At 44.2% G+C, this 17,500-nt stretch overlaps 1 protein-coding gene and 1 long non-coding RNA gene across 7 annotated transcripts in view; both read right to left on the bottom strand.

The window, feature by feature from the left end:
* The window catches only part of LOC125041578 (titin-like), a 284,691-nt gene that overhangs the window by 137,122 nt on the left and 130,069 nt on the right, over window positions 1-17,500 (bottom strand). The window lies entirely within an intron of this gene.
* LOC125041579 overlaps window positions 1-17,500 on the bottom strand; it is an 89,312-nt gene that overhangs the window by 71,732 nt on the left and 80 nt on the right. For both annotated transcript variants that reach the window (XR_007116298.1, XR_007116299.1), the window contains exons 1-2: window positions 17,445-17,500; window positions 7,619-8,041 (exon numbers count right to left, since the gene is read on the bottom strand). The exon at window positions 17,445-17,500 is cut by the window's right edge and continues 80 nt beyond it. This is a non-coding gene — a long non-coding RNA (uncharacterized LOC125041579). The remainder of the gene's footprint in view (window positions 1-7,618; window positions 8,042-17,444) is intronic.

The raw sequence follows: 17,500 nt of genomic DNA, 5'->3' as shown, positions 1-17,500 counted from the left end.
AAAGGTCTTCAGGGCTTACTTGTTTCAGTCTTTTTTTGCGGTCTCTGGCGGGTGGTTTCGGGTAAAGTGTTCATGAAGTTTGCTGAATTCACGAGGCTTCAGAAAATGTCGCTCGTATTTGGTTACTTCGCGAGGTTTCCAGGGAAGTTTTCATGAAGTTTGGTTAATTCACAAGATTTCAGGAGAAAACGTCCATGGAATTTGGGTGATTCACGAGGCTTCAGGTGACGTTTTCATGAAATTTGGTTAGTTCACGCTGATTGCATCATTGCTTCTTCTCCCTCATTCTCCCTCACCCTCACACACTCTTCCTCTTCCTCCCTTGTTTTCCCCCACACACCTTTCATGCCTTCCTCACTTCCACACACTCCTCCTCCTCCTCCCCTTCCAAGTCCTCATTCTCTTCCTCCTCCTCACTCACTCCCTCCCTCAATCCCCCTCCTCCCCCCCCCCACACACACACATTCTTCCATAATGGACTCGAAACACGAAATAACGATCACAAGACGAACAACTGTCCTGTTAATTAGGTCGTCCTCATGCCCAGGGGTATCTCCGGGCACTTTCAGCGACCCGTTGGAATCACTGGGGTGGATAATAATGGCGCTGCTCCAATTTGTGATGATGGGAGAATGAAGGGAGGGGAAAAGGAGGGGGGAGGGAGGGGAAAAGGAGGGGGGAGGGAGGGAAAAAGGAGGGGGAAGGGAGAATGAAGGGAGGGGGAAGGGAGGGGAGAGGGAGGGGGAAGGGAGGGGAAAAGGAGGGGGAAGGGGGGGATTAGACCCACTGATCCCCCGTGGAAGGCGAATGAGGGCCACGTGGCGATTCGCGAGGATTCGTTTACCCTGGGGGAAGGGGGGGTGGGGTACACGAAGGAGTTTCTTTGTGTATTTTGTGTATTGGTTTGTGATTAGAGTCTGTTTGCCTCTCGCAACCTCTTCCTCTTCCTATTTTTTCTGTCTCAATGCACGCACACACGCACACGCACACAAACTTATATATATATATATATATATATATATATATATATATATATATCAGTGTGATATCCGGCCTCAGACAGTTCCCATAAGAAACACCATATCATTACCATAATTTAACCCATGTATTCTTAAAACTGGAAAGAAAGAAAAAACAAAAAAAACTGAAAGAAAAGAACAAGAAAAATGAGAAGAAAAGGAGAAAAAGCCTAATCTCCTCAGGCGAAAGTCCTGGACCCCCCCCCCCCCCCCCGGCGAGTCCCCCCCCCCTGCCCCGAGCGTCTCATGATCTCGGCTCACCTTAAGGAGGCCCTAAGGAGGCGTCGCTATCCCCCACGCCCTCCACGCCCTCCATGCCCTCCACGCCCCCTCCCGCTGCCTCTCCCTCCCCCCCTCCCCCCGCCTCCACGCACTTACTGCGGCCTAAGGGAGCTCGGCGCAAAAGTTCCCGGATCCTGTTTCTTCCTTTCCTCTGAGAGCATCGTAATTGGTTTCTGCTTCTTCTTCATTCTCCTCCTCACTCCTTCCTTCTCCTCCTCCTCACCCCTAATGTTCCTCCTCTTCGCTTCTTCCTCCTCCTCCACTTCCTCCTTCTCTTCAGTCCTGCCTACTCCTCCTATTCCTCCTCCTCCTCCTCCTCTCTCCTTCCTTCTCCTCTCTCTCCTTCCTCCTCCTCCTTTCTCCTTCTCCTTCTTCCTCTTCTCCGCTCCTTCCTCCTCCTCTTCTCCACTCCTTCCTCCTCCTCTTCTCCACTCCTTCCTCCTCCTCCTCCTTATCCCTTCCTCCTCCTCCTCCTTATCCCTTCCTCCTCCTCCTCCTCCTCCTTGCATCAGATTCACGTTAAACAAGTTCCCGGGTTCCTTCCTCTTCCTCTCCTTCGCAAGCATCCTACACAGGTTCAGGTTCAGGTTCAACGTTTAACCCGAAACGTTTTCTCCTCCCCGCCGAGGAAACGTTTGACCTTGTACGTGACGGAGCATCTTGCCAGCGGGTGGAAAAAATGATGATCTTCTGTAATGTGTTTTTTGATAATAGCGTCGTTTTGCTTTTCGGAGAAGTCAGTGACACCAATTAATTCATCCGGCTGCGTTTATGCATCGAACCTCCTTTTTTTGCAAGTAGCTGCAACAAACAGGTCAACAAACTCAACGAACAGGTCACCAGACTAAACGAACGGGTAAACAGGTACAACAAGGGAGCCAACAAATGTACTTTCAGACACGTAAACGGGTACTCTCCCCCCCCCGCCCCTCCCCCGACCCCCACCCCCCTCACATACCCACACATGAACCCAAATAGATAGTGATATCGATATTGACATTAATATTGATACCGAACACTCAGAAAGAAAGTCAAATTTCATGCACGACCTGCAACACATATTGACACTCCCTATCAAATTTAAATTCCAACCCCCCCCCCCCCCGTCTCAAATAAAATAAAAAGCAAAACATAGAAAGAAAAAAAAAAAAAAAAAAAACATACAAAAATCGCAATATTGCAAAACATCGCAATATTTTGTGTGACCTTTCGGCCGGCCGTGACTGACCCCGAGCACCGACCAGGCGCCGACAATGGAGTCGTGGCGTCGGCCGAACAGACACCGACTTTCCAGAATGGATGAGGCAACGTCACAGGATGCCAGAAATGAAAGGGGAAAATGTCTTAGCAATGATCAAAAATGAAAAAAAGAAAACGTGAATTATTTACGAAAACGCAAAATGTTTTCGTAATGATTTCCAAAAATGACAAACAGAAAAAAGAAACCTATTCAATAATAATAATAACAATAATAATAATAATAATAATAATAACAACAATAATAACAAAATAATATTTAAAATAACATTTTCTGAATTCAAAAACAAGTTACAAGTAAATTAAAAGGCACTACACTATGCACAAGACAACGACGAGACAATGTAAAACTTAAAACAATGTATCGGAAAAATACACAAATCTCTAACATTCAAAAGCATTCGCCAAGTATTCCATCAAACTCGTTCGAAAATTGAGGACAAAAGCAAATAAATTTCCCCGTTATCTCGTGACTTTATCTTTACGTTATCCCTCGTCTTCGTTATACTTTGTCTCCACTTCGTTATATCTCGTCTTGTTATGTCTCCCCTTTCCCCTTCCTTCGTTATATGTCTTTGCTTCATTATATTTTGTCTTCGCTTTCTTGTATCTCCCTCTTTTTCTCCTTCGCTATTTTCTCCCTTTGCCTCGTTACATTTCGCCCTCGTTTCATTATATCTCGTCCCCCTACGCTATATCTCCGCCTTCCCTATCTCCTCTTCCCCCTTCGTTATATTCTACCTCGTTACATTTCGCCCTCGTTTCATTATCCCCCCCCCCCCCCTTCTTCGTTATACCTCGCCTTCGCTTCATTATATCTCCGCCATCCAGTTTTCATGACATTTCCAGACCCCGGCGTTAGCGGCTCGACCACAATCAGCGGTTGAATTAAAACGATTAAGTGTAATATTTCTCTCTAATGGGATATTTTCTGCTTTCTCGAGCAAGTCCTTAGTCATTGGGAGAAATAGGGAGCAAATGGGAGGGAGGAAGGGTGGGAGGAACGGTGGGAGGGAGGAAGGGTGGGAGGAACGGTGGGAGGGAGGAAGGGAGGGAGCGAAAGGGAGGGAGGAAGGGAGGGAGCGAAAGGGAGGAAAAGGGGAGGGAAATAGGGTGAATGTAGGAGGGAAATGAAAGGAGAGAGGTAGAGGGAAGAAGGAAAGAGAGAGAGACACACTGGGAGAGGGAAGGAGGAAGGGAGGGAGAAAGAAAGAGAAAAAAAAAAAAAAAAGAGAGAAAATAAAAAAACAAAAAACAAAGACAAACAAAATCAGAAACAGTTTGTAATGGACAACGAACGCGAGACACACAGACATAAAGAGACACGGGTAGACAGCAAAATAAAAGAAAGGCCGGGTGGGTGAAGGTGGGGGAGGGGAAAGAGATAGGGGTGAGGGGGGGGGTGGGGGCAGAAAAATGCTCTGTTACTGCGATTGTTTCACGAACGGCGTGCGAAATTCTGCCACTTTCTTTTCCTTCCGATTAAATAAAGCGAGAAGCAATATACCAATCATCCCATCTGCAGTCGCTCCCGTTTGATTTAGAAAGTCCCATTCTTTCTGGGAAACGGTCGTTTTCTGTCCATTAACCCCTTCCCTCTGCTTGTGACACACACATTCTCCAAGACACAAAGACATACAGACAGGCAGACAGGCAGGTATATACACATACACAACTACACACACACACACACACACACACACACACACACACACACACACACACATATGAATATATATATATATGTATATATACACACACACACGTATACACACTTGCATATATATATATATATATATACATATATACATACAAATATATATAGATAGATATAGACACACACACACACACACGCATATATATATGTATATATATATGTATAGAAATAAATAAATAAATATATATACATACATACATACATACACACACACTGTGTATGTATGTATGTATGTATGTATGTATGTGTGTGTGATATACTGACTCCCTCCCCTTTCACTCTCAAGCGAACGAACAAAAGCTACAGAGAAAGACCTCAGTTTCCCTCGCCACTCGCCTGTGAATTGGGCGGCCCGATTACGGCGCCTGCTTTTCATAAAGGAGCGGTGATCTCGGCAGTAATGATCTTGCGAGAGAAACTGGCCTCCTTGCATCAGATTCACGTCCGTCTCTCTCTCTCTCTCTCTCTCTCTCTCTCTCTCTCTCTCTCTCTCTCTCTCACTCTCTCTCTCTCTCTCTCTCTCTCTCTCTCTCTCTCTCTCTCTCTCTCTCTCTCTTTCTCTCTCTCGCTCTTACCCACTCCTTTAACCTCCCAACCCCTCTTACCTCTTCCTCCTATTCCTCCCTCATTTATAACCCCCTCCACACGCATCGATACCTCCTTCACCTTTCCTTCCCTCTCTCAATCCCCTCTCTCCTCTCCCACTCTCTCTTGGCTCGATTTCAACCCCCAACAACCTTCTTCCATCTCTACCCTACCCCTCTCCCCCTCACTACCCCAACCCTCTTCCCCGCTACCCTCCTCTCAACCCCTTACCCCAACCCCTATTCCCTCTCACTACCTCCCTCTCTATCCTCCCATAACCCCTTTACCCCTCACTATCTCACTCCCTCACTACCTCCTCCTGAACCTCTTCCCCTCACTACCCTAACCCCCTTCCCCTCTCCCCACCCACAACCCCCCTCCCCTCCCCTCCCCCGTCCGTGTCCATCGCGACCACCGAGAGAGAGTCACAAAAATCGCCGGCGCAGAAAAATGGGCGACCCAGCCGTTTTCTCCGCGGCCGACCGTCGAGTCACGCCCGGCCGATTCCCGACCAATTCCCGACTGATCCGACGGCGGAACGAAAAAAGAAAAGAAAAGAAAAAGAAATAATAAAAACACAAAAAAAAAACAAAATCGTTACGGCATCACAGAAGCGTCGACCGTCACGCACTTACGGCTGTTTACCTTTTTTCTTTTTTTCTTCTCTTCACTTTCGTATACAACGGAAATCGGAAAATAAAGGAAATTAACAATCGACTTTCTTCTCGTGAATATACAAACCAACAGAATCAAACAATGACAAATACCGTCCGATTTCATTTCTTATTCATTCGTGAATAAATAACAGAAAAGGCGGTTCGTTGCCTAAACCACTTTCATCGTTCGTTCCTTCGTGAAAGAAAAGAAAAGAAAAAGAATACTAAAAACCTTTCTCCTGCCTCTCTTCCGTCTCCCAATCCACCGAACAAACAACAAAGAAATTTAAAAAAAACATTAACTACACAACCCAAACACATTCCTAAAATCAAAACAAACAAACAAATACATTACACCCAAAATACGCCTGCACCCATGAAAATAAAACACACACTTAACACCCTAATAACCCAAATACCCGCACGCCCAAACTTAAACCCAAACAAAACAAAACAAACATCCAAACAAAGAAAGCGCCCTTGCCTCCTTCATCGGCCGGGGTCATCCACTACCCCTCCCCCCCTCCACCTGCCCCTCCTCCTCCACTCGACCCCAGATGCCCCGGGCGGACCACCTCTGTCCCGCCTCGCCCCGCCCACTTCCTGCCGCAGCGCCCAGCCTAATATAGGAGCTTCCTCAGCCTCCGCGGTACTCTCATTAATGCAGGGAAGCTCTGACAAGACGTCTGAGCGGAGAGGAGAGAGGCTCGACGTAAAAAATAAAAGAAAAATAAAAAAAAGAAAAGAAAAAATTCTCATGAACGTAAATCCTGGACGGAAATGGGAATGTAAAATACTGAGTGCAAATCCTGAACGTAAATGGGGAACGAAAATCCTGGTCGCAAACGATAAAAGTAAATCTGAACGCAACTGATAAACGGAAAGGGTAACGTAAATCTTGAACGTATAGCCTAAACGTAAAAGATGAACGTAAATACTGAACCCAAATCCTAAGCGTAAAAAAAAAAAAATAACGTAAACTATGAACATAAAAATCCCTGAAGGCGAATCCTGACCATAAAAACATTAATATAAATCCAAAATAATCCCAAACGTAAATCAAGAACGTAAATAGTGAACGTGACTCCCTGAACTCACACGACCGTCTTCACACATGGCGGGAGAACGCGCGAAGGGAAATTTCCTCGAAACTATTCGAAATACGTGAAATCTCTTGCTCGACGCCATTTTCTTTGACGCCAAGAAGTGTGGGGGGGGGGGGGAGAGAAGGAGGGAGATGGGGAGGAGGAAGAAGGGGAGGTGTATGAGGAGGAGGAAGAGGAGGTGGAGATGGAGGTGGAGGTGGAGGTGGAGGTGGAGGTGGAGGTGGAGGTGGAGGTGGAGGTGGAGGTGGAGGTGGAGGTGGAGGCGGAGGAGGAGTAGGAGGAGGAGGAAGAGGACGAAAAGAAAAATAAGAAGGAGGAGGTGGAAGAGAATATTGAGGAAAAGAAGAAACTTATGAAGGAGGAGGAGGAGAAGAAACAGAAGAATGAGAAATCAAAGAATGAGAAGAAGCCGAAAACATCATAATTACTTGAGAGCCGAGTGTGATAAGCAGGCTTCCCGAACAACACACGAGTGAATGACCCGGCTTCAAGCTATGACGACGAGGAAGAGGAAGGAGTAATAGGAGAGGAAGAAGGAGAGAAGAAGATGAGGAGGAGGGGAGGGGAGAGGGAAGGAGGAGGAAAAGCAGAAAAAAGTAGAAGGAACAGGAACAGGAGCATGAGTATGAGGAGTAGGAGCAAGAACAAGAACAAGATTAGGAGAAGCAGAGAGAGTAAAAGCAGGAGCACAAGTATGAGGAGGAGGAGGAGAAGGGGGTGGAGGAGGAGGAGGAGGAGGTGGAGGAGAAACAGGAGCATAAGTAGGAGCAGGAGGAGGAGAAGAAGGAGGAGGAGCAAGAGGAGGAGGAGGAGGAAGAGGAAGAGGGGGGCAGGAGCATAAGTAGGAGGAGGAGGAGGAAGAGGAGAAGGGGGAGAAACAGGAGCACAAGTAGGATTAGGATTAGGATCAGGAGCAGGAGGAGGAGGAGGATTAGGAGGAGCAGTAGCAGGAGGAGGATGAGGAGGAGGGCGAGGAGATGCAGCAAAAACACTCACCTTTCTCGGCTTCTTTTGGCCGGGGTCGAGGGGCGGGTTTGGCCGCCTTCAGCAAGATGGTGCATTCCGTCCTGAACGACAACATCATCTTGACTTATCGTTGTTCTCTTCCTTGTCTCTCTTTCTCTTCCTCTCTCTTTCTTTTCACTGTTTCTTCTTCCTTTCTTTCTCTCCTTTTTTGAGGGGTGTTTCTGCTCTTAATTACCCCTTTTAACTCTTTTCTCTCTGTTCCCTTTTCACTCTTTTCTTCTTGTCTTCCTCTCTCTTTCGTTCACTGCACTTGGGATTAATTTATTTCTACTGTTTTGGATATATCTCTTTCCTCTGATATAAAAATTCGGTTCAATTGACTATATATATATTTTTTATTTACTTATTTCAGAGTGTCTGCAATATTTCAAAACATTTTTTTTCTTTCAAATTCTGTTGTGTAAAAAATAACCCAAATAAAATTTCAATACCTCTATAAAACACAATAAAAACAAAACAAAAACAAAAACAAAACACGAACACGTATACAACCATTTTGTAACGCACGCAGCAACGCAATTTCAAATAACACAGTACTGTAATGAAACTCGTCTGTGTAATAAACCACGTAATACAGGTATAAAATGTACAGTTACATGATCGGATTAAAATAAGATGAAAGTAATATGACATGATACTTCTAGCGATGAAACAGATGTCGAGACGTATCGATCAATTCTTGTAAGAGGAATGTAAGATACCGTAACACTTTTATTATGTTATTCTATACCATATATATATATATATATATATTATATATATATATGTATATATATACATATATACACTACACACACACACACACACACATATATATATATATATATATACATATATACACATATATGTGTGTGTGTATGTATGTATATATATATATATATATATATATATATATATTATATACATGTCTATATATGTATATATGTATAAATACATATATACACATGTATATAATATTTATATACATATATACATACATGTAGAGAGAGAAGAGAGAGAGAGAGAGAGAGAGAGAGAGAGAGAGAGAGAGAGAGAGAGAGAGAGAGAGAGAGAGAGAGAGAGAGAGAGAGAGAGAGCAAGGGAGAGAGAATATTTTTTAAAAAGGAAATATCAAATAAAACAACAAATACCTCAACAGATCCCACAAAATACAAAACAGAAAGCAAGCATTTGAATCAGAGGAGGGGCGAGGGGGCGTGGCTGAGCATAGGTAGACATGCTTGGCTGGAGAGGCTGATATTTGCGGCTGGGGAGGGGAAGGGAGGGGGGAAGGGAGGGGGGAAGGGAGGGGGGAAGGCGGAAAGGGGAGAGGGAAGGGGATGGGAAGGGAGGAGAGGGAAGGGGGTGGGAGGGGAGGAGAGGGAAGGGAGGGGGGGAAAGGGGAAGGAGGAGAGGGAAGGGAGGGGTGAAAGGCAGAAAGAGGAGAGGGAAGGGGATGGGAGGGGAGGAGAGGAGAGGGTAGGGGTTGCTAGAGGGGAAGGGAGGGGAGAGGGGGAGAGGGGGAGAGGGAAGGGGAGGGGGTGGACACGAGTTGGATGGGGAGGTATGTTCTATCATTAAGTCAAAAGACAATAGCAATTTCTCCATCCCTTGATGATGGTGCATGAAGCGAATGAAGAAAGAGAAAGTACGAGAATTAAAAGAGAATGAGGAAGGAGGAGGGGGGGGGGGGTGAGCGAGTCAAAATAGAATACCGCGATTCCATCCAAAATGGAAAACAAAAAAAATACTTCAAAATAAAGCGACGAAGAGAGTACGAAAATGCGTGAAGCTCCTTCTATCTTCATAAACTCTCTGTCGTTATGGCCAACATAGCGGTAATAAAGTTCCCGCGCAAAAAGACGAAAATCGCAAAAACAAAAGAAGTGCGAAATGCGAACTCTCAACTCGCCAAAATCGCAAAACCGCTCATAATTAGAGCGAAGGAGGTTGTTAAAGGGAGCAAACAATGGCATAATGAACGTGGAAATGACTAACAAGAGCTTTAGTGTTTTGCTTGTTAGTTAACAAAAGAAAGGTCTCGTCTATTTGCCTGTCATACAACCGTGTCTTATCTTCAAGTTCCTGCGAAGGAATGCCTGATTAAAATTCCTTGATCCTTAAAAATCTCATTTCAAAATAATGACAATAAATCAACTCAGAATTAAGTCAACATCAGACACACAATGCTGGCTCGTAACGGCAAGAGACACTTTGAGGTTAGACAATACGGCGCCATTTAAAAGAAACATTACCCAAACGACCGTAAACAAAAAAACCAGCACAATGATATGGATAGGCCATTACGGGAGAATCATTCTGAATGCAGGTCATGGATAAACACGACAAAAGTAGAAAGATTTGCAACATGAAGTAATTTAACCCCAACACCACAAGCACCCCCGTCGCCATCACTATCTCCTCCGTCTTTCTTTCGTCTATTTCCCGGTTCATGTTCTTCTTCCACGCACTATCTTTATCATCTTTTTTTCACTTACTTCTCTTCCGTATCATTCCTTAAGACCTGTGGCTTTATCACAGTTTCCTAAGATATTTTCTTTATACCTATGTCGTGTTCGTTACTTACTACTCTTCTTTGAGTCATAATTCTCTTTCTCTTCCTTCCCTTCACCATCACTTCCTTCTACCTTCTTTACTACCTTCCTTATTCATCAATTCTTCTCATAACTCCTTTTATTTTCTCTCTCATCTCTCTCGCTCCACATTCCGTTCGCTACCCTTTCCCCGGCCTTCTCTCTCTCTCTCTCTCTCTCTCTCTCTCTCTCTCTCTCTCTCTCTCTCTCTCTCTCTCTCTCTCTCTCTCTCTCTCTCTCTCTCTCCCCGTCCATGCGTGTAATTAATGATAAAAGAAATGCTGTCGCGTAAATAATAATGAATCAAGTAACAACTATGTAAATAAGTAAACAAATCAAAGTAAATTTCCTAACAAACTAAGTATTCTAAAAGGAAGTTTTCCAATGAACTAATTTTGTGTTTGATGTTATATTTGATAACGATTTTTTTTTTTTTTTTTCCGTGAGGGAGAAGTGAATAAACGAATAAATACCGAATCTAAAATTGAGTCTTAATTTTCCTTCTCGTTTTGACTCCTGTGCAAATGTTTTTGTTGTTGTTTTTATTGTCGAGAATTGAATGACGATGCCCAGAGAATCGACCTTAGGCGCTTTAATCTAGACATTCCGAGCATGACTTGGGTTTAAATGACTACCTGGCACTTAACTGTTCGAAAATCTTAAATTCATAGTGCAATAGCTGTACCTGCCACGTCCCGCTACAAGGTAAAAATCACATTCTCATTGGTAGCAAAGTTTGTGCGCAACAGACGAATCACGCGATGAACCGCTGTTTTATCTCTCTCTCTCTCTCTCTTTTATTCTCTTTCTCTCTCTTATTCACCCCCCCCCCTCTCTCTCTCTCTCTCTCTCTCTCTCTCTCTCTCTCTCTCTCTCTCTCTCTCTCTCTCTCTCTCTCTCTCTCTCTCTCTCTCTCTCGTTTTCCTTTTTTTTTAAGGAATTGCCTCCAAGCGGGAATATCTTGGAGAGTAAAAATCTATTCGAAAGTAAGAATGATCGATCTCTTGGACTTCGAGTAAGAGCAACATCGTTATTTTCGGAGTGTTCGAATCGTCGGCGGCGAAAGCACGGACCTGGCTTCGACTTGGCATTACCGGAACCACAGGAGTTTGTTGTTATTCGACCTCACGCACTTGCACAAGACGCACCACCCACTGCTTGCTTGCCGGTTGCGTCGCAGTGCAATTGAATTTTATAATCATCATTATCATTAACACTATTATTATCATTATCATCTTTACTGTTATTATCATTATCATCTTTACAGTTATTATCATTATTAGTATTAGAATTGTTATCATTATCAACTTTACCGTTATTATCATTATCATTATCTGATCATTATTATCATCATCATCATTATCACCACCTTATTATCATCATCATTACCATCTTTATCATGATCATCACCTTCCTCACCATCATTACTATTATCATTATCATTATTATTATTATAATTATCATTACTATTATCATCATTATCATTATTATTATTATAATTATCATTACTATTATTATCATTATCATTACTATTATTATCATTATCATTACTACTATTATCATTATCATTACAATTATTATCATTATCATTACTATTATTATCATTATCATTACAATTATTATCATTATCTACTCCGAATCTTCACTCCTTTAAGCGTGCATGCGTGTCGTTCGCGTGGCTGTGAAGTATCTATCTTTCCCTCACGCTGTGTTTAGAGCTGATATTTTGTATTCGAGAGATCTCCGTGACTGACAATGCTTAAAAAACATAAAACATAGAAAATATAACATAAATAAATCGTACACCCATGATAAAAAAAATAATGATAATTAAAAAAAACAAAAACAATCGGGTCGGCATTTCAACAACACGCAGCCAATTGTCCTCACAAGGCTTCTAGAAATGTCTAATCACGTTCTCATTTCTCGTTTAAGAGTGGCTTGTTCTCATTGTTCTCGAGACGTCTGGAATGCTTCAAGACGGTGCATAATTTCTGACTTCATGAAACTACATGACACTGCATGACGGGTTTAGGAGAAGACGAAACATGAGAGAAAAAGATAACGGTCTTTCATCGTGTGTGTGTGTGTGTGTGTGTGTGTGTGTGTGTGTGTGTGTGTGTGTGTGTGTGTGTGTGTGTGTGTGTGTGTGTGTGTGTGTTTAAATGTGTGTGTATGTATGTGTGTGTGTGTGTGTGTGTGTGTGTGTGTGTGTGTGTGTGTGTGTGTGTGTGTGTGTGTGTGTGTGGGTGTGTGTGCCCGTGTACGCATTCGTGTGGGTAGAGGTAAGATGTAAGTATGGGCGAGGGGTACGAAGATTAAAGTATACACGTATGTAAGCGTTCGTGTGCGCTATCTTTTATCAAGAGCAAATGCACCGTCCGCCGTCCCCAGCAGCGAGTAGGTTATTTATACATTCTCAAACACACAATCATCTATCAACAGGAACAAAGCCAACGACGGACAACAATGAGGTTTTCTCTCAAGACACAACAAACATTACAATACCCACTGACCCGACATACCGCCCCCCCCTACCCCTTCCTTTTTTACCAGGCGACATATAAACAAAATTAAGTATATATGTATTTTTGTTTCTACGATGTATTGTCTCCGTTTCATGCCCGGGTGTTGCCACGAGGGTCAGGGACCATAAATAAGGACTTTTCAAGGTTGAAATTAGAATCATTCTTTCCTGTTATGCTGTGGACGAGGTCTAAAATTACTAGTGGACTGTCGTACGTCATGCCGAGAGTCACGTGGTTTGAAGGGAGCCTCAGTGTGTGTACATGCATATATATATATATACATACTTGCACACACACACTGTCTCTCTACTTTCTCTCTCTCTCTCTCTCTCTCTCTCTCTCTCTCTCTCTCTCTCTCTCTCGTATATATATATATATATATGTGTGTGTGTGTGTGTGTGTATGTGTGTGTGTGTGTGTGTGTGTGTGTGTGTGTGTGTGTGTGTGTGTGTGTGTGTGTGTGTGTGTGTGTACTGTGTGTGTGTTAATATATATATATATATATATACATACATACATACATACACACACACACACACACACACACACAAGCATATCTGTATCTATCTATCTATCTATCTATAAGAGTCTGTGTTGGAATCGCGCCACGTGGAGGTCACGGCGCTTCTCGACAGGTCTAATCCCGACAAGCCGCCAGCAGAATGGATGAAAGGACCGACGGGGCCCTGGATCCGACCCGTCCGCCTCGTTCGCTCTCCCACTTCACCACACAAAGAAAATGACGCGTCCATCATAGCCACCTTCATCACAACACTCAGCCTCCGACCCACCGCCCCCTCCTTCCCTTACCTCTCTCTCTCTCTCTCTCTCTCTCTCTCTCTCTCTCTCTCTCTCTCTCTCTCTCTCTCTCTCTCTCTCTCTCTTTCTTCTCCTCTCTCTTTCTCTCTCTCTCTCTCTCTCTCTCTCTCTCTCTCTCTCTCTCTCTCTCTCTCTCTCTCTCTCTCTCTCTCTCTTTCTTCTTCTTCTCTTTCTCTTTCTCTTTCTCTTTCTCTTTCTCTCTCTCTCTCTCTCTCTCTCTCTCTCTCTCTTCTTCTCTTTCTCTATTTTCTTTTTCTCTCTCTCTCTCTCCCACTTCCACTGCACCTCCCTCTCCCACTCCTACTCCCTCCCTCCCTCTCCACCTCCTCTGGCCTAGGGTCCTTCGCAAAACCAGACCTGAGGGATAAAAGTTCCCGAGGTGAAAGTCGCCTCAAAGAAGAGGCACCACAAGGGCCATATCAAATCAGCATCAGACCGAGTTCAATGAGATGAATGGGGGATCGAAAGAACGCCGACTATTGCTCAATGGGAGTAATAAAAAGGATCGGGATGAACAAGGTGAACAGCACGAGGGAGAAGGTGTAGACTGAACGCGTCTCAGACTCCGAGTGAACGCGTCTCAGACTCCCACTTCATGTACTATGCATAAGAGGTTTTCTCCCTCGCTGTTTACCACGACTTAAGTATATGGGGGGGGGGGGGGGGGTGAGTCACATGAATGCCCGCGGCGAACAGGGCACGGGGAGTGAGAGTAGACAAACGGGCCGATATGATACCCGTGGAAGAAACCCGACGAGAACCATACGGGCAGCTACTACCTCGATGGAGTACCTATCCTCAGACAAGACTTTTAAGAGCTTTTAAGTACACAGATTCTTGTCTTATCATTAAACCCTCCCTTTGCAAACGCAAGGAAATAACCAAACAGATAAATAAACAAATATATAACCAAAAAATAACCAGAAAAAACCTTCCACCTCTATCGAAAACAACAACAACAAATAAATGAGTAAACAAAAGATATAAATTAGCCAAAAAATTAGCCAACGGATACAGCACCGCAACAGAAGCACCCATCGCTCCAACGGGTCGCTTCCTCCCAGCGTCTCCGGCCTCCCTCCGCGAGCTGCGAGACAAAACACCGCCATCGCCTTCATAACCTCAGCATATCTCAGTACCGTAAAGGAGACGATTGCCTCCGCCATGCCCTTATAAAGAGGGGCATCCGGATATTCATGGCCATCCCGCAGGACTTCAGGGAGAGAGAGATATGCAGGACACAGTGGGACGCCACACGACATGAACAGAAGGAGAGGGAGAGGGGGAGGGGGGAGAGAGAGAGAGAGAGAGAGAGAGAGAGAGAGAGAGAGAGAGAGAGAGAGAGAGAGAGAGAGAGAGAGAGAGAGAGAGAAAATGAATGAGAGAGATAAAGCGAGATAGATGAATAAGACACCCATACACACCTATGACTTCCCAACAACTACCCCAGTAAGAAAACATTAAGAAATAAGTAAACGGGAAGCAGTTCCCACAAAAAGAATTCCAGGAACTCGAAAAGAGATAGATAGATAGATAGACAGAGAGAAAGAGACACACACACACACACACACAGAGAGAGAGAGAGAGAGAGAGAGAGAGAGAGAGAGAGAGAGAGAGAGAGAGAGAGAGAGAGAGAGAGGTGGAAGGGTAGCACCGAGACAAGAGGGCTGAGTGGTAGGCGTGGCTGGAGGCTGAGGCCAGGAGCGGGCAGGAGGGAGAGGAATAAGTGGCGGTCCAGGGTGAGGGAGAGGGAGAGGGAGAAGGAGAGGGAGAGGGAAGGGGAAGGGGGAGGGAGATGGACGTGGAGTACCTTGAGGAGGGAGGGAAGTGGAGGTAGAAGGTGAATGGCGGATAAACAGAAGACGTTGATAAACCAGGGGAAGAAGGAGGGGAAGGGGGAATAAGGGCAATAGGTCAGAGGAGAGGGAAGGGGGGGAGGAAGAGAATAGAAGGGAGGGAAGAAAGGGAGGGAGGGAGGGAGTAAAGAGAAGAAAAGGGAAGGAGGAAGGAAGGAAGTTAGGGAAAGAGGGAGCATGGAAAGAGAAAGGGAGGGAATGAAAGAAGGAAAAAAAGAAAGAGGAGGAAGGAAGGATGAAGTCATCGAAGACACAAGAAAGGAAGGAGGGAAAAGAAAGAAGAGACGCAAGGAGTGAGGAAGAGAAGAAACCAAACCGACATAACTAGAACAACCGTAATAATAACACCAAACAAAGAAGAAGAAATGAAGAATTACGAAATAACGGAACAGAAAGAGGAAATATGATGAAAAAAGGGAGAGGAAATTTGACGAAGAAGAGGAAACTTTAATGAAAAGAGGAAATGTGGGTTAATGCCAGACGCGAGCGATGACGGAGACAAAGGTCAGGAGAATGGGCGTGTGGGTGCCATGAGAGAGGTGTCAGGAGGCGTGTGGGCAACGGAGAATGCGACGGATGGAGGAAGTGGTGCAATTGCAAGAAAGCACACAGCAATGCGGATAAAGGTTAACGAAGGAATGCGTCAGTGGGCAAACAAGGGACGAAGGACGAGTATCGTCGTGGGCGTATGGGCGGAAGGGCAGACATCGTGGGCGTATGGGCGGAAGGGCAGACATCGTGGGCGTATGGGCGGAATCACCCAATGACCACAGGGAAAGCAGCATGTGGGCGGATGGGCGGAAGGACAAGTATCGTGGGCGGGCGTGGGTGGGCGTGGGTGGAATAACCTAATGACCATAAACATTTAGCGGGTCGAACGAGGCTGTCCGAACCGGATCGAGGTCAAATGCAACATAATCGTTCTGTGCAATATGAGGAATATGTTGAAATTACATGAGCACATATAATTTGTCCTGATCTCTCTTTGAAACTAGGGCATGTTCTGCTCGACCTACACCCGTATGCTTCTCTTAAATATAATCATATGGATAGATGTATGTATATATATATATATATATATATATATATATATATATACACACACACACAAACACATATATATGTGCATACACATATACACACATACATACATACATCTATGCATAAGTGTATATATATATTACATTATATACATACATGTTCATAAAAATGACATATTATACTAACATACACACATTTGTATATATTTACACACAAGTAAACAAAAATGAATAAATGAAAATTAACTAAATACAGAAACACATTACACACACACACACACACACACACACACACACACACACACACACACACACACACACACACACACACACATACACACACACACACACACACACACACACACACACACACATACACACACACACACACACACACACACACACACACACACACACACACACACACACACACACACACACATACACACACACACACACACACACACACACACACAAGCAAACAGCCCCCAGCCCTTAAGCAGGCCCAATCCGCCCAGCCGCCTCGTCGCCCAAGCAAGGGGTCCGGCGCTAAGCATCAGCGAGCGAAGGCCACTGGAGAACCGACTGCGTTTATCATATATTTACTTCAAAGGTCACGAAAAAAAGGTTAAAACAAGCTAAGTCTCTCGTGCCTAACACCGGCTACGTTTTTGTTTTTCTTGCAAGTGACACAAGGAAAAGTTTTCGTACCTGTTACCCTCAAAAATGTGTCGTTTTTCGCACGTTCTGGATGATAAACAGACACGTTCGCTAACTTCGTATCTTAAGTTGTGTATTTCGATATGAAAATGCATATTCTTTATTTAGGAAGTCTTTTTTTTTCTTATATAAACAAGTTATATATCCAACGTAAGTCTGTCAGAAGATAAACATGTATAAACTCAGGTTCATCTTCGCTGACGTAACTGTTCACTGTTCACATTTCAAAGAAAAAAAAAAAAGTAAGAACCCCCACACACATGTCTTCTTCGCAACCGTTCTTCCCCCACAGACTCCCACAGCGCGATCACAGACG

The sequence above is a fragment of the Penaeus chinensis genome, chromosome 30 (assembly GCF_019202785.1).
Source record: "Penaeus chinensis breed Huanghai No. 1 chromosome 30, ASM1920278v2, whole genome shotgun sequence".
NCBI classification, from domain to species: Eukaryota; Metazoa; Arthropoda; class Malacostraca; order Decapoda; family Penaeidae; genus Penaeus; species Penaeus chinensis.
Note: the sequence above shows the minus strand (reverse complement) of the source record. Positions and strands in the feature narration are given on the sequence as shown.